Source organism: Pseudoliparis swirei, chromosome 21, assembly GCF_029220125.1.
Source record: "Pseudoliparis swirei isolate HS2019 ecotype Mariana Trench chromosome 21, NWPU_hadal_v1, whole genome shotgun sequence".
Lineage (NCBI taxonomy): Eukaryota > Metazoa > Chordata > Actinopteri > Perciformes > Liparidae > Pseudoliparis > Pseudoliparis swirei.
The window spans coordinates 13314917-13338840 of record NC_079408.1 but is presented as its reverse complement, the minus strand read 5'-3'; the positions used below and the strand labels follow the sequence as shown (position 1 = coordinate 13338840).

The 23924-nt window shown below is 46.2% G+C and overlaps 1 protein-coding gene and 1 long non-coding RNA gene across 2 annotated transcripts in view; one reads left to right on the top strand and one right to left on the bottom strand.

Moving 5' to 3' along the window:
- Positions 1-23924, bottom strand: part of kdm6ba (lysine (K)-specific demethylase 6B, a) — a 112940-nt gene that overhangs the window by 76408 nt on the left and 12608 nt on the right. Inside the window, exons 2-3 of the mRNA XM_056442989.1 lie at positions 18372-18553; positions 18049-18089 (exon numbers count right to left, since the gene is read on the bottom strand). The gene's annotated coding sequence lies outside the window, so the exon portion shown is untranslated. The remainder of the gene's footprint in view (positions 1-18048; positions 18090-18371; positions 18554-23924) is intronic.
- Positions 22619-23920, top strand: LOC130211942 (uncharacterized). The gene is made up of 4 exons (XR_008835205.1): positions 22619-22732; positions 22836-22967; positions 23377-23400; positions 23797-23920. It is a non-coding gene; the product is annotated as an uncharacterized LOC130211942 (long non-coding RNA).

Sequence of the window (23924 nt, the reverse complement as noted above, 5' to 3'; positions counted from 1 at the left end):
GAGTGATGCATGTGCTCTCACAGGGAGACGTGTTGGAGAACACAACATCATCTGAGCTATGTTTCAATGACATTACATCACACGCTATTGTTGCTCAACTCACTCCAGCATGTGGACGTTTCAGACGTATGGCGTTTCCATGCCAGTATGATGAAGTGTCATCAGAGAGTGTGACTTCATAACCACCAACCTGGTGCTCACAAGGGGAATTATTAAGGAAAGAAACAAGAGTTAGACGGGCTGACTTTCATTATCACTTTCTTATTTTTGCTGTTCTGGCAATTATTCCCATCTGCAATAAATAGTCCGACAGCAGTCAGACGATCATTAAGGCGTGATATAAACTCCCAGGTTATCGACACGAAGTACAAATGTTGGAAAACAGTCACATTATAGCCCAGACTGTTGTAAACAGCCATCGTTACCGTTATTACCCGCCTTCTGTTTTTCACCACCAAAATGATCGATGCGCTCCGGTTTAAGTGTTAACGAGTTTACACCAGTGGTGAGGAGGAGGAGGAGGAGGAGGAGGATGACTACACCATGCAGACACGAGTGACGGCCGACTCCACGGAAAACAGGACATGAAGTGGACCGAAGTGTTTTGACGGAAGGCCGTGTGATGTGATGCTCACTGAGGAGAGGTCACGGGCAGTGGCGGCTGGTGAATTTTGGGGGGGGGGGGGGGGGGGCGCGCAGTTTAAATATCACTCAACAATGAGAAGAAAAGAGGTTTTGAGTAGAATATTGTAAAAAACAAAGCTTTATTTCAAGAACACACCGTGTTCAACACTGTCCAATAACAACTATCAACACACTGTAACTTTGGGCATGAGAGGTTCAGAGCAGCTTTAAGGAACATTGGGCTGGGTTTCAGAGGTTTGCAAAATAAAAGAGGTTCAGAGCAGAATAGAGTCAGAAAGAGATCACATGTTACATTGGGTGACAGAGCAGACCCACTAGCAGGGCTCTCAAGTCTCACGCATTTCGGTCTTATCTCACGCACTCCCGCCACACATCCCGCCACACATCCCGCCTCTCGGCTATTTAATGCTTGAATGCAGGGGTGCTCAATACGCCGATCGATTGTTTCCGCTGCAGAGCTCCGACGCCGGTCTGCGCGCATTGGGATGGAGCAAAAAAATTGTCACTAGCACCCCCCCCCGTCAACAACTTTTCTCGGAGTAGAAATAGTCACTAGTTTTTTGACAGGATGTATTTTTTTTCTTCTTCTTTTTTTTTTTCATCTACAAATTTTAAGAGGGGCGGCGCCCTAGCGCCCCCTATGGACGAACTGCCACTGGTCACGGGGTACACATGTGGACAATCCTAAGGGCCAGAAGTGATGAAAGTACTTGTAACCTTGGCGTTGGAGCTATTTATTTTGACTTTTTAAATTTGTTTTATTGTAAAGTAATATTGATTATTCATTCAGAGCTTTTTTTTCATGATAGTTTTAGTTTAGTTTAATTCATTGTGATTGTTGTTTAAATATATTTAGTTGTTTGATTGGGTAACACTGTGGTTATATGGAGGTGTGGGCAGCTTCAGGACCAGCATGCACCGGGGTGGCCGATGGTTTTTTACCAGCACACGAGAAACAGTGTCAACATTTAGTTTGTTCTTTTTGTTTGTTTAGTAAATACATTTTAAGAATACTGACATACAGAAATGGACATTACTTTTTTTTTGGCTGCGTCAACTCCAAAAAAAAAACACGGTGGCAATTTGATTTATAGTTTAATTTGATTTATTTGGATGACCACTACACGTGGGATGAAGGAGGCTGTCCCAGACCAGGTAAATGATCAGACGACTAACACTTATACTATGTTATGATACAGTGAGATCACTTTGGGCGTGTGTCTGCTCGTATATAGGATCGGTTTAGCAGCCTGGGTTGTGTGTGGGCGTTCTGTTCTTCTTTCATGCGAGGTGAGTTTGTGTCTTAGTCGTTACGAGACACAACAGACAGACGGATCATTTGAGAGAAGAATGACAATAAAAGAGTCAAATAAAGGGTAAATCATAACACACACAAAAGTTGTGATGTTGCAGAGAGCGAGTGAGAGAAAGTCAAAGAGTGCTAATAAGAGCGAGTTGTGATGTGAAGGGAGAGAGAGAGAGAGGAACACTTACCCAAACAAGCAGAGTTATGAGCAGCAGCAGCACGGTGGGTGGCTGAGTGAGTGATGCGTGCTCGCCGGTCTGAGCCTGGTGGCTACAGCTAGCCTTTATTGGTTTGATGTGGAGCCCACACACAGCGGCGGGATGACAAACACACTGTAACGCACACACACACACACACACCACGGTGAGAGGGGGCTGTGTGTATGGGTGTGGGAAGTGGATGTGTTGAGTCGTTGCTTTATGTGTGTGTGTTTGTTTGGGAAAACTGCGATAGTACATCTGTGTGTGCTTGAAGAGAGACTGAAAGTGTATAGTGGGCTGCAAGTTGTGTGGGAGAGAGTGTGTGTGTGTGGCTGATACCTGGAAACCAATTGTGTGTATGGAAGGTAACTTTTGCCTATGAGTCTATTTGTAAGAAACAATGATGTGTGTGTGTGTGTGCGAGCGTGTGTGTGTGTGGCTGATACCTGTAAACCAATTGTGTGTATGGAAGGTAACTTTTGCCTATGAGTCTATATGTAAGAAACAATGATGTGTGTGTGTGTGTGTGTGTGTGTGTGAGAGACCCTGGACACTGGTGAGAGATTATAAAGCAGTGCAGACAGACTGAGATGATAAGAACAAGAAGACCAAGATATGAAAGACATCACACGTCTTTGAAAGTGTAAACAGAGAAAAGAGATGTGACGCTGTTGAGAAAAAGAAGAATACAAATTCATGACTGAGCCCTAATGATTGAGATGAAAAAGAAAGGGAACGTCTGGAGAGCGACGGAGGGGAGCGCGTCATGGAGAGCATGGAGTGTCTGGCCGGGTCCCAGCTTTGTCTCTGGTCTCGGGGGAGGGGCGCTGGCCGGCCGGCTGCTCTGGCTCGCAGCCAGGCCACACACTGAGCCCCGCTGCCCGGGGAGAGCCTTGGTCTGAGAGGGATGGGGAGTTTAGGGGGGGTTGGGGAGCCCAGAGTCCAAGCCCCCCCACCCCCAAGGCACTTCAACAGGCCCCGGGGGACCCGTTGTGCACCCGCTCAACCACTTGACACATCTGGTCCCCCCCACCTTGGCACCGGGCTCTGGCTGTGGGCTTCCCAACCTGCCCGGATATGATTATGCAGATACAGAAGTAAACACTGGCACTCAAACATATTTTTGCGTTTGCCATTGGCTCTGCAGCGCGATATCCCAATTAGAAGCTTTGAATTATGGGTGATTAGTAATTACCGAGCATCTTCTCATAAACAAACAGCGTTCGGTCCACGTTCGTGTCTCATGCCACACCTTGAGCTGCTGCCATGCGGGCGATACATAAACAAAGCACAACACATGCATGCTTCACGGGGCCACGCGGCGGTTAATATATATATATAATATCTATATATATTACATTACATGTCATTATAGCTGACGCTTTTATCCAAAGCAATTTACAATCCTGTTACATTCATACACTGTAGACACAGCTACAGGGAGCAATTCAGGGTTAAGTGTCTTGCTTGGACACATCGACTAGGGCGGGGATTGAATATATATATATATATATATATATATATATCGTATCGATAGAAGTATAGACTTGACGGTATTGATAAAGCATAAGAAGTAACGGTTTATGGGAAAAAATGCTTTCATTTCTGGTTTGTTTGTTTTGTTCTTGCTTGTTTTGTTTTATATTTAAAAGGCTCTTTGGAACAAGTTTTCAAGGAATCATAAATTAGGGCACTTATAAGCTAGATAGCTTCAGTCTTAACACTTTCGGTCAGCCACTTGTATCTTTTATTAATTTTTTAAATTCCTGGTGGTTGTATATTTTGCTGATCGAAATAAATTAATCTCCAGTGTACAAAAGACTTATTATTATTACTATTATTACTATTATTATTATCATTATTATTATCATCATCAATCTACCTTCAGTTCACGGTTTGGTCTGTAAAATGTCAGGAAGGAGTAAAACAAAGCTAAAAAGAGCTCCGGGTGACGTGTTTAAAATGACCCGCTGACCAACAGCTCCAAACAGAAAGTATATGCCGTGTACACGGATGTAGAGGAGAGAGGCGAGCGTGTGTGTGTGTGTGTGTGTGTGTGTGTGTGTGTGTGTGTGCGTGTGTTCATGCCTCGGCGTCTAGCTGCTGAATAAATGAACTGTTCTGGGATCACGGGTGCGCGCTAATTGGATATTTAGGAGATCCGATCAACTCCCGAACACCTCCTGTGACCAGACGATGCTGTTCAACCGAGTCCAAGTCTCCTCCAGGCGCGGCGGGAAACTGGGCCAAGTCCTCCAGAAACTAAACTTAAATGAAAAAAAGGCGAAGAGCCAAATCCTCTGAATCAAAGCCAGGACATATTCGCTGTGGTATCAGCTCAGCGGCTGCAGGCGGGGCCTCCGAAGATCAGACTTCAGTTGAAAGTGACTTTGAGGGAAGGAAGCAACGGCAGCCCCGAGCGGCTCACTAATGAACACGGCTTCAGCATCACATGCTCTGACTGATTAAAGCCCAACGGAGCTCCATGACACCTCTCTCTCTCTTCTCACATGTATCAAAGCCATACCAGCCTTCTTGTTGTCTTTCTCGTTCTTTACCATTCTTTTTAACCTCTATGTGTCTCTCTTCCTTTCCTGTTTATACAGGAATAAGTCACTTTAAGGGCATGACTGTCCAATCCCACGGACGCGTACGACCCTTCAATTCAATTTATTTTGTGTAGCGCACAATCACAAATTACAAATTTGCCTCAGAGGGCTTTGGAGAATGGAGAAGCGGAGAAGACATCCACGTCTTCTCCGCTTTAACGTGGTTTGAGTCCAGTTCCTGGATGGCCATGTGTGTGAGAGCAGATCCGCCCGAGGGGGAGAGATGACTGAACTCCGTTTTCCAGCTGCCCGGACGAGCCAATCAGCATCGAGACTTCAGAGGTCCTGAAGGATGAGGAGAGGCGTCGCACTGGGATCACATCAGTGACATAGGGGGGAAAACATGCGTTTAAAATGTATGTTTATGAGGTATATACATGTATTTTGGCACAGGGTGGAGACTGTGGTGTGTGTGTGTGTGTGTGTGTTCACCCATATCCAGTGTCTACAAAAACGACCTCTGTGTTGAACGTACAATTACTAAAGCTCAGGTTACTACCGACCCCTTCCTCTCTTTGCCTTTCGCTGGTGAGGTATAAGGTTACCACTGGCTCCAGACAGCGAGGCTAATGCTCCTCCACCGCCTCCTCCTCCTCCTCCTCCCTCTCACCTGACCGGAGGGTAAGGAGGGAGGGCCGGAATAAAAAGATGAGGGAGCAGCAGAGACAGGAAGGGGGGAAGAGACAGAGGAGGATGAGGGGACATAATTGGGAGGGAGGGGCGGTGTCAGTTGACACACACACACACACACACACACACACACACACACACACACACACACACACACACACACACACACACACACACACACACACACACACACACACACACACACACACACACACACACACACACACACACACACACACACACACACACACACACACACACACACAGAGTGAGGCAGAGATGTATACAGAGGAAGTAAGAGACATGTGGACCAGTGATGGGGTTGTCCACCTGCGAGGAGGGACAGGAGATTCACACACAGACACACACACACACACACAATCTGGGGCAGTCACAGCAGTGAAACCTAAGATGGCGGAAGATCAGGGGCCCTCCCTGCTTGCCCCCCCCCCCCCCCCCTCTAATCAAACTATGCTAGAGGCCCCATCAGGGTCATTCACACACAAACACAGAAACACATACACACACACACACACCCCTGACCTTCCCCCAAACGAGCCCCTTATTGATGAGGTCACTGGCTGAGAGGTCAAATCGCAGTGAGAGAGAGAGAGAGATAGATAGAGACCAAAGGAGAGCAGAAACTGCAAACGCTGGTATATAACACAGAGAAAGAGTGCTGGGGATGGCTAGAAATGTACCTTTATCTGCCTCCAGCTCCCTCTCGCATCCCTTCAAAGCCTCATCTTAAACTGCATAATCATCTCCTCTCTCTCTCTCTTTCTCCTCTCCCTTTGCCATCCCGCCGTCAGTCAGGCAGCGATCAGAGGGCCGATAAGCTGTCACTGAGCTGCGTGGTCGAGACACACCTGGTGGAGGTGGAGAGAAGGAGGACTTCTCAGTGGCGGTCCCAGTGTGTTGTGGTATTCAACCATGACACCTGCTCTACACTCGACCACTGCCTCCATCTGCAGCTCTCTGACGTCTCACCGTCACCAACAACCACTGACGCCTCAATGGATGAAGACCTGAAATGCTCCTGGCATGAGGAGCGTCAGGGAAACGCACTTTCAGTTTCACAACTTTCTCTCTTTCTTGCTCACAGTTCTTCCTCTTAGCATCACCTCCTTGCTCTTTAGTCTCGGCTGCCTCTCTTTATTTGTGACGGAGAGCAAAGAGAGAGAGAGAGACAGAGAGTTAGAGACAGAGAGAGATACAGAGAGAGAGAGAGAGATGGAGAGAGACAGAGTTAGAGACAGAGAAGGAACAAGAAAGAAAAGGGCAATGACACTGGGCTCCGCCACTCTTCTTTTTCTAAACAGTAAGCTGTGTGTGTGTGTGTGTTTCTTTTACTTCTATTTTTAAACCTCTGCTCAGAGTGACCGCTCGCTTCCCCTCCTGTGAGTCTCCAGTCGAATGTTTCCATCGTTAGAGGTGGAGCGTTCCTGAAGACACACCTCCGTCTCCTGCAGCGTGCTGCGACGTCTCACTCCTGCTGCTGTTTGGGGGGTTTGCGATTCCATTTAAAAAGTGCAACCTGTTATGTTAGTGCCTTTTGAACACTTTGTGCACACAGGAAACACACAAACACACACACATTAATAAGAGGACCATAGCGATAACCCAAATGAAACCAGTGGGAGGGCTATAGGAGCCAGCTGGGGCTCTCGCGTTTGATCTCATCTGTACGCGCACACACACACAAACACACACTGTGTGACTGATAATGCTTTTAATTGCTTTGTTTTCACATGCGAGTGCCACCCTCTCCCCCCTTCTCTCCCTCTCTCTTTACTACCTCCATCTCGCGTTCTGAATAACTGATTCTGGAGATTCTTATGAATGAATAATTGGAGGCTATGGGATGGCTATGGTGTGTGTGTGTGTGTGTGTGTGTGTGTTATGTCATCTGAAAGGCAGTCTAGCTCCATGAGCAGAGTTTGATTCATAAGTAAAAAGCCTCACTTCAGTGATTCCCCTGGCTACCATCGGTAACATAGATCCATTACACACACACACACACACACACACACACTTAGAAAAAAAAGGCAAGGAATGACAGCGGAAGGAGAGAAAAAAAATATTTACGCGTGAGAGCGAAAAGCCGAACAAAGAGAGGATGAGAGCCAGGAAACAGGAAGTGTGGAAGGAGGAAATGAGAGGAGGAAGGAAACAGGCGGGGGAGAGACAGAAGAATGTGTAGCAAGAGCAGATGCTTTGTTTCTCGCGGGCTGACGTACAATACCGCCTACTCCCAAATGAACAAACGGGGTCGTTCTTTGAGCCGCTGCGGCCTCTCGGCAACGGTCAGGGATCGTCCTCATCCCGCTTGACCGAGATATGAAACTCCAGCGCCTGGAGACGGACGTGCACGGATCAAACGCGACACAACTAAAGTCACAAAGTCAAGAACTCATCCGGCGACTCTGTCACGGGTGAATAAATGATGACGACTCTTTGTGACCGAGGCTCACCCACAATCTTATGAGTGGAAATGCAAATGCAAAACCTCCGCCGAGTGTCTGTGACACACATATTGAATCAAAGCTTCACCATCTGAATCAAATCCACACCGCTCTGACCCTGAAACCCTTCATTCACGAGAGGAAAATCATCATCGATAGAAATAACGAAAAAGAAAACCACATTTCCCGTCATGTTCGCGTTCGTGTTACGCCGACTTCTGCTCTCGTACTGTACGTCCGTTGTCCCGGTTGCATGAAAAATTCGCAGGAAAAACCTGAGGAAGCAACAAAGACCATTATATTCAGCTTGGTTGTACAAGAGTCGGCATGGCAACCACTAAAGCACACAGAGCCATGCATTGTGGGGAATCATCGGCAACGAGTGGAAACATCGACGTCGCGTGACTCGAGGCGAGCCACTCGGTCCCGTGTGCACGTGCACATCCCGGGCACTCACATGAACAAATATGGATTTATTTTCCTGCATGATATATTATTTTGAATATTTCGCATTGTGTTTCGTATGTATATATATATTCTTACTCTGTGATTAGTTTATCTTATTGTCATAAAATCGACCGTGTTCCTTTCATATTTCTTTAATACTCGCTTGTTTACGACCGTGACAAAACTTTTTAGTCGAGGTGTCGATGGTGTTCAGCGGGGTGCAGATGTATGGTGTCGAGTGACTCGTGGTCATGACCCAGCAGCTGGGTATGGGGTACGGAGTGGGTGGAGGTCAGTCCTACCTGGCTCGCATTCAAACACACTCCACTTCAGCTGGAGAGCTGCTCGGCGTGGACACACACACGACCCCGTCACGCTCTACGAAGACCAGAAGAGAGGGAAACCCAGAGGAGGTGAAGACGGCGAAAACAACTGAGCATGAACGAAAACACACAAAGGCAACGATGCTCTGGCACAAACAAAAGCCCAAAACGACGAACAAACGGACACCATGAAATAAACACACATGCAAACACACACACACACACACACACCTCATATCTTTAGATATGGAGCCACGCAACAAGATGCATGAGATAGTGAGTGACATTTTCAACATGTGCTGTTTCCCCTTTCCCCCGTGTCGGGGGGGAGAGCAGTGGGGAGACAGGAAGGAGGGGGGGAGGGGTGTGTGTGTGGGGGGGGGGGAGGAGGAGTCAATGAGGGCAAAGGCAGAGCGAGCAGCAGGAGAGAACTGGCGAGCTCACCGGAGAGCGACTGGGAGATGCAGAGCGAGAGCGAGCCGACTCGGTTCCAAGCTCCTCCCCTTAGCAACAGCCCCGGCTCAGGCGGCGCCCCATTGGCCGACTGACGGCATGCATCACAATCCCATGCATGGCTCCGCGGCCAATCAGGGGTTTCCTTGCAACTCTGCATTTTGGATTTCATTTTCACCATGGCAACACAACCCTGCTCATGGCCCCGGCATGTGGCCTGTGTAGTGTGTGCACGCACACACACACACACACACACAATACTGTATATACAGTACAAAGTTGAATAACCCTCAATGAGCTCCGGTTTAAAGCGTTTCCTCTAACCCGGCCTGTGAACGCTTTACGGCGTGAAGCGACACGGAGAGAGGAACACCAGAGAGTTGGAGGGAAGAGTTGATCCGACGCAGGCGACCCGGGGAACGCTTTGATCGGGTCCCAGCAACGCTCTCGTGACGAGGAGACCAAACACACTCGCTCACTGAACTCTTTCCCACCCGTCGGGCTGCATGCCAATATGAAAGTGACACGTCTCCTCGGGTTGGAGGGGAAGCGTCAATCTGAGTTTCACAAATGTAGAGTTTGCCCTGTAAATGCTCTGGGAGTCGTTACGTTGGAACTCAAGGAGGTTGTGTTTGTAAAAAGCTATTCTGGCAGGTTTTTTTTTGTACGGCTTTAAGCATTATTATACATTATAACAGGTTCCAGATTACATTTTGATTGTTAAAGAAAGCTAACCCACATTCCTATAGGGCCCACCCCTCCCTCCGCCCCCTCTCCCCATCTCCACCCAACAGGAGAGTCAGAACGTCTTCAGTTCGGCTACATCCACACGGCCTTCTCCGTCTCCTTGCCCTACTTTTGATATTCCCGTAATTACATGTGGCTGTGACTGGGTTGTGATCAGATGCGTGTCTGGGAAATAATTATATTGAGTGTAGAAAAGGCGACAAACCAGAGGGGATCCAAACGTAATGGACTCAACAGTTGAGACGGATGATGCACCCTTCAGTCACGCTGCAGTCTATTAGTGAGAGATTTAAGGCTCTGGACAGATTCCTGAGCGCTCCAGAGAGCTGAATGAGATTTATTGAGGTTATTGTTTCATACTCGAACCAACATATAGCTGGTAGTCATTTAACGTCTTCTATTGTGAGGCGATTGAGGGAGCAATCCTGCCTTGAATGGAGTCGGGTCGTATAAGGATGAATGCCACTGTTCAACCCCGTGTAACATCTGTGAGGGGCACGAGGCGACGTCAAAGGAACACCGACAGCCCCGAGTGGTGGAGACAATCCTATCAAAGGAACAACACCAGGAGGTCAAACCAGTGCTTCTCCAACTGGATGACTCACATGTATGCACTCATATTCAAAGATATGCAGTGTTTCCCCTAGGTTTACAGCCATGTTGGTGCCCTAAGCTTCACTCCTTCACGATGCCCCACGGCGAGCGGGACGGGGGACGGGGGACGGGGGACGGGGGGGGGTGCTCACCACAGGCCGGCATCGGAGCTCTGCGGCGTGCAAGACGGAGAGCCGAAAAGTGTTAACGCGACACGTAGAGACAGAAATGACAAATGACATGCTGCTGTGTAGACGATCAATAACAGACGGTGTTTAGTTTGTTTGATAAAAGAACAAAGACGTCTTTAAGAAAAGGGACCGTAAATTACTTCTGCTGTAATCTGGCGCTATAGACAAAATGACAGGGTGGCGGGCGGAGATTTCAGGGGGGCGGGCCGCCACCCTGTTAGAATGGTCGGGGAAACACTGCATTGTACAACTCAGTATAACTCTTTATTGACACATATTTGAACTATTCAGAGCGAAACCGGTTAATTGTGCACAAATACAACGCTGTTTGCAGTGTTCTAACAAAGCGATTGCACATGTTATTGGTTTTGTCTGATGGAGCCACCTGGTTCACTTGAGAGCTTGCAATGAACTTTATTCTATGATGTGAAAAAAGCACAGACGGAAAACATTTCAAAGCTCTTTCCACACACGCACAATCACTTCGTATCGTGCTGAACTTTAGTGGATCATAACATATCGGATTTGTAATTAACCTGCAGATGCTTCGCTCCAACCTATTCTATGGTTATCAGTTTTCTCGCCACAACACAGCCCAAAACGTGGCTTGCAGGCTTTTTTCTTTCTTCTCTTGTGTGTCTGTTCTGGATGCTGTTAAAGGCTTTTGGTTCATCCCTCGCTTCCCTTACCGGCTGCTGAAGAGAAGTAAGGAGTCAGCAGTCAATTCCATACAATATGTTTTATTAGACACTCTGACTCGCCCCAATGTTTGTTGAACACACGTTTTCTGTTCAAATATTCAGTACGACTGCTAGTCTTAAGTGTATAAATAATCTTCCTCGAGCTTGTACTGCATGTCCCCGTTCTTATGAATATGAGCCGTCATAAGAGGAGCTCATTATTAACTGAAAGGCTCGAGCAGTCGACGCGGGAGAGGTGTCTGTTCGGGCTTCTTAGCCCACCGTAATCCATAAAACACTCAGAACTGAACACGAGAAGTCTGTGTCACACTCACTGGAGGAACTGGAGTTGTGGGATGAATCCTTAACATCACACTTCAAACGTTTCAGACCGACACCGGCGAGGTGACTGGCCGCGTCCTCTTTGTTCTCTCGTGAGATATATATATATAAAGGGTGCGAGAAGAAGGAGGGAGAGTATCAACGATATAAAGACAGGAATAGAGAGCGATGGAGGGGCGGCGGAAAGACAAAGACGAGATTTAAAAAAGTACTGAGGGGTGTGGAGAGGCGGCTCCTCGAGAACAAGCCGGAGGAGAGGCGATGAATCGCTGCACCTCGACACGCATGATGAATGGGTCCGCTGCATGAAAGCCAGCACGGCTGTTCACCCGGTGCAATTAGTCGTGTGTGTATCCTTCTGAGAGTGTGTGTGTGTGTGTGTGTGTAACTACAGAAGCCAACCATCTGGGCCATTGTGGCAGTGACCAAACCAGAGGTTGACATCCAGAATCCCCTTCCACAAAAGCAAATATAGCTATAAGCTCCGAAAAAACACAGCATTTACGGGTCAGCTGTCAAAGTGACAGCAGGTGATTAAAAGCAATAGCAGCGCTTCCCCTCTGGTTGGCCGAGAGGCGATGTATGTATCCCACAAACAGCAATTAGTCAACCAATTACCTCAGGGCCTAATTATGTCTGCTGTCCATAGGAAGGCTTTGGGAGGGGCAGTAATGGGCTCTCATGGTCGCCTGTGTTTACCTAAGTGATCAATGATTAGCATGATCACTGGGAAAGGTCAGCGCCTCACATGAAAGGCCGGCTGCGTCATTGACATTTCTCCTTTGCGGGGGTTAATTGGTACAGCGGTAGCAAAGTGATGTTTTTCTATTAGCGGTGTGTAATAAGTGCACATTAGAGCGCCCCGTCGGGCGGGAGGAATTCAAAAGACAGACGTGCTTCACATTCCTTAAGACTGGGGAGTCCCGTTCGTCCTGGTTGAATGTTTCTGAAGCGTGAACAATGGACCTGGGTGTTTTTATTGCCTTTTCTCCTCCACTTTCATTCACCTAAACATGGCTGCTCGAGGCTCCTGGTGTTGCGCCGCCTTCACACGGCGGCTGTGTGTGTGCAGCGCACGTGGCTGATGGAGGGTTTGTTGCCACGAGCTTTAAGTGTGATGGTAACGACGTAGCATTAGTTGGAAATTCGCTGTACTTTATTTTGGCGGATTCAATCCAGAGAAGGGCTCCTCCAATGACGTCGCCAGTGTGTGTGTGTGTGTGTGTGTGTGTGTGTGTGCACGCTGCAGAAGCTCCTCTAATCGAGTTAGCTGTGATAACAGGATGGCAGCTGGCTTTCCAGGAATATACTCTCCTCCTGAGCAGGCACTCCCCCTGCAAGTGGATTTCACACACACACACACACACACACACACGAGCGTGCACCAGTGTGAACCATCTCTGCGTTTTAACAATGCATGCGCCGCCGTGCAGAGGCTCCTTGGACGGTAAATGGAACGTGCATGTAGACGTACTGAGACGAGCTTATCAACGCCGGCTTATAGTTCTGTCTTGTTCGCTTCCACTCACACACACACACACACACACACTTGTTTACACGCCACTTTTTCTGTTTATGAATGTGTGTGTGTTGTTTATCTCCTGGCAGCCCTGGGAGACATCGAGGTAGGTCAGTAGGTGAACTCGGCCAACTCGTCTGGTTCGCTGTGTAAACACCAACATTTGAAGCCCTCTCAGCCACATGACGGCTGCGTCTGAACTCCATGACCCGGACCAAAGGGAGGACTTGTGCTCAGCTCTCAATGTGTTCGTATTGGAGCCGCATCATTTTTTAAATACACCTCTCTGAACTGTTTTTTTGTTTTGTTTGGAACAGCGAATATCAGATTTTTTACTTTTTGATCTCAGCACCTGGCGAAAGAAATTACAAAATTCTACCTGGGGAATTGGAGAACACATTAACATCAGTTGCTCTGGAGGAATTCACTTTTAAAATCGTGGCGAGTTCGTTCTCCTGCCAGTCAGGAACACGTGACTGCATCTGTGTTGCTCTATGTCGCCCCCTAGTTGCCCTCCTTGGACAATTTGAGATGAAAAGCATGATAGTACATCACTGTTGCAGATATATTTATGTTCAAATATATATGAAAGAGGGGGGAAGAACACCGTGACACACACGGAGGAGCACGTCAGAATAAAAGGCTTCAGCATTCACATCTGATCGATAGGACCCCTCACTTCTTTCTCCTGTCTCCTTCCTCCAATGCAGCCTTCCTCTCTTCTCTCCCTTCGCTGGCCTCTTACACACAAAGGCAGAGGTGGAGGAGGAAGAGGAGGGGTGGGGGTGGAAGGCACAAAGGGCTGGGAGCTTTGGGCTTGCCCTGGGGAGAGGGAGGGTGAGGGGTGAATGGGGGCGGGGTAACAAGGGGTCAAGGGGCCGGGGGTGTAGAGGGCTCAGGGGGTGGGGGAGAAACCTGAGAGTCAGAAAGCCAGAACAGGAGCTGGGGGGCAGAAAGAGGGGAGCAATGGTGGAAAGGGAGGGTCCAAGGGTGAGAGAGCACAACACAAGACAGCCTGGAGCCGCAGAGTTGGTTTTGTTTTCCACTTGAAGGAGGAAGGGGGGGGGGGGGGGGGCAGGGGATTTGTTCAAGAAAGGGATTTAGTTTGGGAAACCCACATCCACCATCTACCAAAGCCGGTGTAAGCGTTTTAGCCGCATCTCTTCTGTGAGGCGGACGCCGTTCACTGCGCCCACATCGTTTCGTCTCAAAACAAAACACATCGATTTAAAGAGTCAAGTTAGTTTACAGGGGAGGGAAACCTGCCCGACAACACATGTGCACGAGGCAAACCTCCGGACGAGCCAGTGGGGATACTGGTTTTGAAGAGCTTCCTCTTACACACACAATACAAAATAGAATATGTCTGAAACACTTAGCTGGCATTTTAAAGACGGACGTTAAAGCAGCGTCGCGGCCTACATTGCCCCCACACACACACACACACACACACACACACCACACTCCACTCAGACGACCACAAACGCACACTGACCTCGCACCACCTGACCTCCTCTCGCTGCCTCCAACCGCCGTGGGGCCGACACACAGGTGCACACGTCAACACGGGATCTCTTCATCCTCAGAGACGACCCAGTGTAAACACAGCCACACTGTTGAGACACCATTACTACTCACACACACACCGGTGGCTGTGCCAACACACACACACCTTACAAAAACATAGACACACAAATACTCAACATACCAACAGAGGCGTGTGACAGTTGAGATAACGTGGGCCAAACAACGAGGACAGCGGAGGACATCTAAGGCATCCTCCTGTAAACTATATGAGCCCTACACACACAAAGAAACTCACCCCCCCCCCCACACACACACAAACAAAGAAACTCACCCCCCCCCCACACACACACATATATACACACACACACAAAGAAACTCACCCCCCGCACCCACCCACACACACACACACACACACAGACACACACACAAAGAAACTCACACCCTCCCACATACACACACACATACACAAACACACACAGACACACAAAGAAACTCACCCCCCCCACACACACACAAAGAAACTCCCCCCCTCCCCCCACACACTCACAAAGAAACTCAACCCCCCAAACACACAGACACATACACACACAGACACACACACATACACACACACACAGCCCCTCTTTTGCAGCAAAGTGATGTAACCCGATAGGAAGAGGAGCTCTCTCTCTCTCTCTCTCTCCACACCTTCTCTCACCACATCTTTCCATTCCTCTCACATTGAACTTCATCTGTTCTTCCATCGCGGGCGTTCTGTTCTCAGTTCTCTTCTCATGGACTCAGCGTCTCTCGAGTGAGACTCGACTTTATTTATTGTATTAGGTCGGCTATCTTTGTGTGTGACTGAGGATCCCTGTTCACAGCGTTATTTGTGAATGTGCTGATGACGCCCTCACAGACGGACGTCCAGGAGGCGGATGATGTCAGCTCCACCTCTTCTCCTTCCCTCCCTCCGCCACTCCTCCCTCGATGACATCGCCGATGATGACAGAAGAGGAGGAGGACGATGAAGAGAAGTCTCTCACCCTCCCTCGGCTTCCTGTCCTCCTCCTCACCCACTGCTTCCTGCCGTCCTCCCCCAGGCATCCTGAGTCAGCTCTCACCATCTCTCTCTCTCTCTCTCCATCCTCCTTCAGATCGGTTTCCATTCAAACCAAAAGCAGTTTTCATTCTCTCTCTCCCGTGCGCTTCATTCTCAGGTCTCAACCGATTCCACGCTCGCTTGTCTTCAACAATCAGGGAACAGAAGCAGATGATAACTGACATATCCACACTTCCTTATCACTGCTGTGACAAATTGAAAATTAAAAACAGAGAAATAAATAAATAAAAAATCTTAGAACTGGTAAAAAAAGAAAAACACTGAATGCTCTGAAAGCGTGGCTTCTCTTCTACGCTGCCTCCACGGGGCGTGTGGAACATGTGGATGGCACATGGATTGGAGCATGGAGAAGAAAGAAAAGGAGGAGGAGGAGGATGTATTGTAGACAAAGAATGTGCCCTGAACATTCACAAACTGCCACCTGCATCATGCCCACCGAGGAATGGGGGACCTCTGGAGTGACCTGTGGGTTTGACATGTTTGGGCCGTGTGCTTCTCGTAGTCCCCGGGCTCTCCCTGCTCTGCAGAGCCGAACGCGTGTCGCTCATCTCCTGCGTCTCCAACGAGATCCACATCCAAACAAGCGTCTGACGGAACGAGTCCCAGGCGCAGCATGTGGAACCGTTCCGCCGACATCAAACGGGGTAACGGGTGCAGCCGAGCCCTGCCGTGCACGTCCAGTGACATCACCGTGGCTTCGGATTTATTAGTCGTATTAAAAGTCAATTTTATGGAATCGTAACAACACGAGAGAGAGAGAGAGAATATTGCATATAAAGGCCGTTAATTTGACTTCTAGTCAGCAGCATATCTCACACACGTCTCCACCAGGACGGTCGTGGCGAGCGTGTGCACACCTGCGTGTCTCGGAGGTGATGGACGGCGCCGTCCCGCTGATTGATGCCGACGCGCCCCGTCGCAGTCTTACGAGATGAAGTCATTCGACACTCGCTCGTTCAACATGCCAGTCAGGGCGACAGACGATCCCCGGGAAACAAATGTCCACGTGCTGTTTGTTTAAGAGACGGGCACCAAGGGCGGGTTTCCTGCAGACAAGCTGAGCTTTAAATGTGTGTGTGTGTGTGTGTGTGTGTGTCTACGGGCACAGCGGAAGGAGTCGACTCGGCCTTAAGCCGGATTGTGTGTATTATGTGCATGTTTGTGTGTAATGGATCTGATTAATGGCCGGCTGTAAATGTCTGTAATAAAAGCTGAGCAGACTAAGTGATGGAAAACCCCAGGTGTGTGAGGCTTGGCGGGGTCCTGGGAGACGCCGGCATTAGAGTGTGTGTGTCTTTGTCCCGAAGAGAGAGATTAAAAAAGGGAGTGAGAAAAGTGTCGGGGGGGGGGTGTTTGAGATATGTGTCAGAGAGTGTTTGAGGACTGTGTGTGTGTGTGTGTGTGAAAATGAAACGGTGCTGGTGTGACATTAGGTGTGTGTGAGTGTGTATACGCCTAAATAAGGGTGTTGAATCGGTAGAAATGAAGGGTGTGTGTTTGTGTGTGTGCACTAGTCTCATTTAATTTAGTAGCAGTGGTGGAAATGGCCGCTCCTCTCCGGAAACAGACACCGACGAGCTACACTTCAAACATTTAAAGCTTCAATAGCCAACGAGTCGTGAATATAGTCCAACAGGATACTAAAACAACAGGTTGCACAAAAGAAGAAGAAAAAGAGTATCGCAGGACCCCCGTATCATCACAGGTAGAAGAAATACAACTAATCAAATTGGTCTGTGGCGCATGACGTGCAGCGAGCGACAGCAGGCCAGCACCGATGGAACATTGGAGAAAGCTTTTACTGTGGCTGTCGGTAAGAAATCATGAGTCTCAACGACAAAAACAGATGGAGCCTCTAAACCCTGAACACAACCCACCGCTGGACTCAAACCTCCAGGCGCAAATGACAGAGAGGTGAAAACAATCACCTCAAACGGTGCTAAATCATTGGAATTCTCTTTTCTCATGGTTGCAATTGAAGTGGATGTGTGTGCTTTCAGGAGGCGGAGCTTGAAGAAGCAGAGAGGAGAAGCTTCTCCTGTGTCTCTGGACCGGAGCTTGAGCCACACAGAGTGTACTGGACCCATTTTCTGGATACGATAATACATTGGAGCTCGTCAGACATGGTACTGTTCTGACAAACATATCTGCTGGACAGACGACACAGGAATGGCGGACATCCCGACGTTATTAAACCGGTGAAGTCGTGCACATCCTCAGTGTCACTGCAGGCAGGTTGAGGTCAGGGTAAAAGGTCAAATGTCTTACCTGGGCAGGTGGGTGCTCGAAGCGAAATGCAGATGGCTCTTCTACAGAAAAACACAGGAGGTAAACAACGGGTCTGATATGGATCAGTCCATTAAGTCTGCTGCTATTTACCATCAGTTATCAGCTCAGTTGCAAGTCAGCAGTGGGTAAATACCTTGAAATGTTATTGTTATGTTGATGTATGTCATTAAAAACATCCATTATATTACTAAGTACAACTATATGCATTCAACACTAGGTCTCTGTGACGGGGAGAGTACATTGTGTAGATAATCAACGTGGATAATTCAAAATAAAATCTTGTGAAAACAATTCCACCGTACCATCACTAAGGAATGACATCATTCCCAGACGGTGCAGTCCATCTCCACAGGGTGGGCCATTTGGCATTCACCCATTCTTGACTGAAGTCGGCCAGACGTTTGACTCGTGGCGTCAGTCCGGTGCCGGGGGCCGCTCGAACGAAGCACAACAACCATGCTGAGCCATGTTCCTCCCTCCTTCTCTGTGGATGAGAAAGCAGCGTTTGTATAACACCTTAAAAAGAAACATCTGATAACACTCGTCAAAATGGAAGAGCACTCTCTCGCTCATTCAGCGTGTAGATATAATGTATATGTAGAAATAAAGGCGGGATGGAGAGAAAGCACAGTCTGCTTTCCATCCAGTGCACTGTGAGAAATTAGCAGCTGTTCACCAAGGTCACGATCAGATTGGAGTTGGACCGCAAAGAATGTCGCCACCTAGCGTCGAAATGGCGCTAGTGCAGTTTGTACAGTTGACTGGCGCATGGTGGGAGATCAGGAGTTTTACTTGATATGCTTTTCTTGCTTCAGTGTTGTCAGCATGCATACACTCCCATCACAAAACATGTCTGTTCAGCTATGTAACGAGCCAAAATACCTTTTCTTTTTATTTCCCATCTCAATTAAACACCTATCATACAGGATGAGTTCAAGATAAAGCAGGCAAGAAACAGCCATATATATAATATATATATTATATAATTGATATATATATAATATATATTATACATTATATAATATATACTATATATATTATATATACTATCTAATATTTATTTATATATATTATATTATTAATATATATACATATAATGTATTAAATATATAATATATACTTATAAGCCATATTACAGTGAACTAAGACATGGAGGGGGAAGCAACTGGGCATGTATTTGGGAATATACTAAGTTCACATGCAATGTTTGAATGTTTAAAAAGGCTACACAAATTAAATGGGCTCTATTTTTAACAGTGAAGTGGACTTTACTATATCGGACTTATAGTTCACACTGTAGCTGGATACATTTCAGTGGTGGTGGGGGTATGAAACAATGTGGTGTAGGAAAACGTTACAATTACTGCGGTTAAGTAATTGTTTATATGCGTTATTTAAAAAAACACGAGTCCAACTGTGCAGCATTAGCTCAACCAGAAACACGAGGGCTCCATGTATTTTTTTAAATATGCCCAAACGTGAATTAACCCGCCTTAGCTAACCCCAGGTGTAGTGCATGTTAGTCCAGTACACACATACCTGCGACGTGGCAAAGTGTTCCATTAGCTTCACAGCGTTTACATTTTGTGCAATAACCCTTAAAAACTGTATCCAGTTGTTTTGTTTATTGCTTCATGTTCCCGGAGACTTCCACAATTAGTCTGAGTTGATTGCAGGTGTGCGTCCTTGAGTCGCACTGCATTGGAGAGAGGGCGAGTGCAATCACTGGCACCGACAACTCACTGGCACCTCACTGGCACCTCAGTGGCACCTCAGTGGCAAGTCTGTGCCGCTCGGTGCCAGTACTCAGCGACAACTCACTGGCACCTCACTGGCACCTCACTGGCAACTCACTGGCACCTCACTGGCACCTCAGTGCATAGATAATGTATTTTTTTAGACTTACTTAAAATATGCAATACGATATTGCTGTACAATACTGCTGTACTATATTGAATATTGTTTTGCTACTACTACGTTTCACTTCGTAATATATAACACTTATATACCATGATATGTATAATGTACCCGCCTTTCTTTAATAATAATAAATATATAATTTTTTTTTTTACCATGTCATACTGTTATACCTCCATGAAATTCTCCTTTGAGGAGATGCCACTGTTAGTCTAAAGTTTAAGCACTGGCACTCAGTGACACTTGCCGGCACTTGCCATCAGTTGCCAGCAGTTGCCAGCAGATGCCACTACTAGTCAAAAAGTGCCACTACTAGTTAAAAAGTGCCACTACTAGTCAAAAAGTGCCACTACTAGTCAAAAGTGCCAGCAGGCGGAGGGTCGGCGGCGGAGTCTGCGATGATTTAGTGACAAGCTTCACTGAAGTGCCCGGACAGCGGAAGAAATCACTTTCATGATCACAGAATGGAGGAGCTGCGGTTTAGCTAGATAGATAGATAGATAGCTAAAATAGCTAGATACACAGATGGATGTGTATATATATATATAAAGACACAAATTAATATATATATATATATTAATTAGTGTCTTTTAGACACTACTGACAATATGCAATAAGATAGTGCTGTACATTACTGCTGTACTATATTTAATATTGTTTTGCTACTACTACGTTTCACTTCGTAATCTATTACACTTATATACCATGATATTGTAACGTCTCGGACGTTATGGCACTGATGACACGGAGACGGGACGACGTTATTAATCCTCCCTTTATTGGGCATCCACCAACACAGACAGCGTGTTCCTCTCAGCTTAGCAGGTCGAAAGTCAACAACAACGGTTCCCGTCAACCACCCTTAACTCCCGTTTTCCGACAGGTTAACCCCGCCTCCCCTCTACTCGCCAATCACAGGCACGCCCCCTCGACCAGCACGCACGGTGCCACACTGTGATTGACAGCCACTTCACAGGGTCGCTACAATATATTACGAAGTGAAACGTAGTAGTAGCAAAACAATATTAAATATAGTACAGCAGTAATGTACAGCACTATCTTATTGCATATTGTCAGTAAGTGTCTACAAAAAGACACTAATTAATATATATATATATATTAATTTGTGTCTTTTTTATATATATATACACACACATCCATCTGTGTATCTAGCTATTTTAGCTATCTATCTATCTATCTATCTAGCTAAACCGCAGCTCCTCCATTCTGTGATCATGAAAGTGATTTCTTCCGCTGTCCGGGCACTTCAGTGAAGCTTGTCACTAAATCGTCGCAGACTCGTCACTGCGGCCGACCCTCCGTCTGCTGGCACTTTTTGACTAGTAGTGGCACTTTTTGACTAGTAGTGGCACTTTTTAACTAGTAGTGGCACTTTTTGACTAGTAGTGGCATCTGCTGGCAACTGCTGGCAACTGATGGCAAGTGCCGGCAAGTGTCACTGAGTGCCAGTGCTTAAACTTTAGACTAACAGTGGCATCTCCTCAAAGGAGAATTTCATGGAGGTATAACAGTATGACATGGTAAAAAAAAAAATTATATATTTATTATTATTAAAGAAAGGCGGGTACATTATACATATCATGGTATATAAGTGTTATATATTACGAAGTGAAACGTAGTAGTAGCAAAACAATATTCAATATAGTACAGCAGTATTGTACAGCAATATCGTATTGCATATTTTAAGTAAGTCTAAAAAAATACATTATCTATGCACTGAGGTGCCAGTGAGGTGCCAGTGAGTTGCCAGTGAGGTGCCAGTGAGTTGCCAGTGAGGTGCCAGTGAGTTGTCGCTGAGTACTGGCACCGAGCGGCACTTGCCACAGACTTGCCACTGAGGTGCCACTGAGGTGCCAGTGAGGTGCCAGTGAGTTGTCGGTGCCAGTGATTGCACTCGCCCTCTCTCCGAGAAGCAGGAGAAGCGCAGCAGAAGAATCAAAAAACCTTTTAATTGAACAGTGAATACCAAAGAGAATGTCGAAGACTATTTACAAAGTTGTTCCGCTTACTCGCCATCGACATTGGACGTGGTCTTAAAGATCCCAACATGGCAGGTAAGCCTCGTGCACTTTGAGACCTTTCCTCCAGGCAGCAGTAGGCCTACTTTGAATATCTTAACTTTATTGTGGTTAGGTTAGTTAAATATTTAAGTTTAAAAAAAAAGAAGAAGCGATAACGTCGGCACGATGGTAACAATCTATAAAATATAAATGCAGATTGGAAAATAACTACAATTAAATGTTCTTTTCTCGACGATGCGCATCGTGGTGTTTATGCAAATATGAAAACATTGAATGGTCAAAAAATATTCTCCATAACTTTTGGCTTGGAAAATTCATGCTCCCTGTTTATTGGATGGATGTGTAGCCGAGGATGTCTTCAGCCCACTCCTCATCAGAAACTAAATTTCTGCTAATGTTAAATACCATCCAGGTATATAAAAAATAATATACAAAGATTATATTATATATTCACTCAAAGGCACTTGTTAGTGATAACACACCAACATTAATTTTGTTTAACCCTCCTGTTATGTTGCGGTCAAATTACATAAAAATACATATCTTCTCTTACAGATTCACACCAGGTTTTTAATTCTACGAGTCTGTTATTCAGTTTGCTGGTCCACAATGCATATTTTGCACCCTGCCAACAGAGGCTACTGCAGTGCATCTCCAAGCAAAGCATATAAGGGATGCTGTTCATTTTCGTGATGGAGACGCAGGTATTTAAATATGAAAATACTCTATGCTCCCATTTTCTTACATCAGTTTAAACACATTTCAATGTCACTTATATCCCTAATTCTTGCTAATTATCTTTTCCAGAGAAAATGGTGCTGGCATGTTTTTGCAAGGACATCCAACAAACTCACAGATCACACACTCATTGTCCCTTTTGCAATTACCGGGTTTTTGCAAGAATTTGGAGCTTCAGGAAACACCTCCTACAAATTCACGGTAAGTTTATGTTCCACTCAAAAGTATTTAGAAGGCCAACAACTAAGGGAAATACATGTTATCATTGATGACACATTTGAATGTTTCTTGCTTCTTGAATGTCGTTGTTGACATAATTCTTATTCGGCTTTGAATATTAATTTCCTTGTTTTAGGTTTTGACATAAATAAATTCAAGTACTGAATTACAGCATTGTCCTCACTTTCAATTTCTATATCCCAAAACAAAAAATATCACCTGTAAATAAGTCTGACGCCTCTAGTTGTACCAAAAGGTCATATTTCAATCAGAAGAGTTGACTCTCCTTTTGTTTAAATCCTCTTATTAAATAGAAACATGTACCGTTAAGATATTAAATACATATATTTAATTCATTCAGTGTTATGACCAATTCTTCTATCAATTTCAGGGATTGAATCATCCAAGAAAAGAGGTAATGTTTTCTTTTACGTCTCGCACAATCATCTATCCATCCATCAAGCCTTACTGCTATCATTAACAGCCACACACTAATTTTCCCTCTCTCATTTTGTTACATATATAGCTCTATATTCCTCCTAAAACCTGTACCATTAATACTAGCCGACTTCTACTATGCATTCAATTATAGTACCTTCTGTTTTCCGACTATTACGATTATCCCTGCCAATTCCCTTCAACTCAGGTTATTGTATTTTACACTTTTTACCTTAATACTTCACAACTTGACACTTTAAGCACATTTACTCCAGAAATTGGTGCCGTTTCTTGTTTCATAAAATGTAGGAAAAGATAAGTAAATAACTGTCAAATAATGTGTTCTCTATATCCTTTTTTATTATTATTTCAGAAACAACTCAAAAGGACAATGCTGCCACTGAGAAATCCGGTGAAATAACACAAGAAACGGTTTCCCCGAAAGAGAAACCTTTTCCATGTGTATATTGCCCTGTATTCTTTACAACCTCTGCCAATCTA